This window comes from Gossypium arboreum, chromosome 1 (assembly GCF_025698485.1).
Source record: "Gossypium arboreum isolate Shixiya-1 chromosome 1, ASM2569848v2, whole genome shotgun sequence".
NCBI lineage: Eukaryota > Viridiplantae > Streptophyta > Magnoliopsida > Malvales > Malvaceae > Gossypium > Gossypium arboreum.
The window spans coordinates 6,996,208-6,998,282 of record NC_069070.1 but is presented as its reverse complement, the minus strand read 5'-3'; the positions used below and the strand labels follow the sequence as shown (position 1 = coordinate 6,998,282).

General features: G+C 38.0%; 1 non-coding gene across 1 annotated transcript; it reads left to right on the top strand.

Moving 5' to 3' along the window:
• Positions 1-1,150: 1,150 nt before the first annotated feature.
• LOC128281445 (small nucleolar RNA R71) lies at positions 1,151-1,257 on the top strand. The gene has a single exon (XR_008271658.1). It is a non-coding gene; the product is annotated as a small nucleolar RNA R71 (small nucleolar RNA).
• The last annotated feature ends 818 nt before the right edge of the window (positions 1,258-2,075 follow it).

Below are 2,075 nucleotides of genomic sequence, written 5' to 3'. Positions count from 1 at the left end.
TATCTAAACTACCAATTAAGCAAGGAATTGTAAAACTCCCTGGATCTTTTAATATGTGGGGTAGCTTATTCTGTAGAATAGCTGAGCAGACTGCGTTTAGCTCTACATGCGACACTTCGTCCAACTTTCGCTTATTTACGAAAAGCTCTTTAAAAATTTCATTGCATTCGGCATCTGCGATAGAGCTTCAATAAACGGTAAGTTAATATGTAATTTTTTTAAAAGTTTAAGGAATTTAACGAATTGTTCATCTGAGCGGTCTTTCCTTGTCGCGTTAGGGTATGGGACACGAGGTTTATATTCTTCATTCACCGTTTTGTTATAACTTACCTCATTTTTACCTTTGCTCAGCACAGTTTCTTGCATCAATTCTGGCTCAGGCGCAATGAATCCTTCCTTATCTTGAGTAGTAATTGCGTTGAGGTGTTCCCTTGGGTTAGGTTCAGTATTACTTGGTAAGCTACCTTGTGGTCATTCGGAGATTAATTTGGATAGCTGGCCTATCTGAGTTTCGAGTCATTGGATCGATGCTTATTGATTTTTAAGTGCTATCTCAGTGTTCTAAATACGGGTTTCTGACACTGATATGAACTTTGAGAGCATCTCTTCAAGTTTTGGCTTCTTTTCCTGTTGGTAAGATGGTTGTTGCTAGCCCGGAGGATGTTGTGATCTTTGATTTCCTTGATCGCCCCACGAGAAATTGGGATGGTTCCTCCAACCTGCATTGTTAGTGTTACTAAATGGATTGTTTTGAGGTTGAGGATTATTACCCATGTAGTTTAATTGCTCATTATCCATGTTATGGCCATAAGGTTGGTATTCCGAATGGTTTGTTCCACCGCTACTTGCTTCGCACTGTATGACTGGGTAAACCTGTGAAGAATTAAGAAAACCATCCATCTTTTTATTTAAGAGTTCTACCTGATTAGATAGCATAGTGACCGAATCGACGTTATAAATGCCGGCTGTTTTTGTTGGCTTTGTCCTCATGACTTGCCACTGATAGTTATTCAGTGACATCTCTTCTATAAACTCATAGGCATCTTCTGGTGTTTTATTATTGATGGTTCCGCCCGTTGCTGCGTCAAGCATTTGCTGAGTCGAAGGATTCAGACCATTGTGAAATGTTTGTACTTGGAGCCAAAGTGGTAACCCATAGTGAGGGCACCTTCTCAGAAGGTCCTTGTATCTCTCCTATGCATCGGAAAGTGTTTCTAAATCCATCTGTACAAAAGAAGAGATATCATTACGTAATTTAGCCGTTTTAGCCGGCGAAAAATATTTTAGTAAAAATTTTTCAGTCATTTGTTCCCAAGTAGTAATTGACCCTCGTGGTAATGAGTTCAACCACTGTTTGTCTTTGTTCCTCAATGAAAAAGGGAATAACCAAAGACGAATGGCATTATCAGAAATGCCATTGATTTTAAATGTATTGTAAAATTCCAGAAAGTTTGCTAAGTGAGCGTTGGGATCTTCATCCTGCAAACCATCAAACTGAACAAATTGCTGTATCATCTGAATAGTGTTAGGTTTTAATTCAAAAGTATTTGCAGCTACAGTAGGTCTAACTATGCTAGATTTAGTTCCTGATAAAGAAGGTTTAGCATAATCTTACATAGTGCGTGGAGAAGGATTTTGATTAGCCGCAATTCCAGAAGGTAGCTGATTGCATTGGTTTTCAGCCATCTCTTAGGTTGGGGGTTGAGTATCGTCTTCTTGCTCGTTTTCCGTGTATTTTAAGCTTCGCCTTATTTCTCTTTGGTTTCTACGAACTGTGCAATCGATTTCTTCGTCAAAAAGTAATAGTCCCGACAGGTTTCTTCTAGTCGTAAACTATGAAAACTTGCCAAGAGAAAGAAAGAGTAGGTTAATAAACAATAATAATAATAAAATTAAATTAAATTGCAAGAAAAGTAAATGGCTAAAGTAATAAAAATTGAGCGTTCCTAATATCTTAGTTCTCCGGCAACGGCGCCAAAAACTTGATCGCGTGATTTCGTGATAGGTTTTAAATATTTATAATTACTCGTTCTTGTACTAACTATTATTGCGATGTAGGCAAGTGTACCTATCGA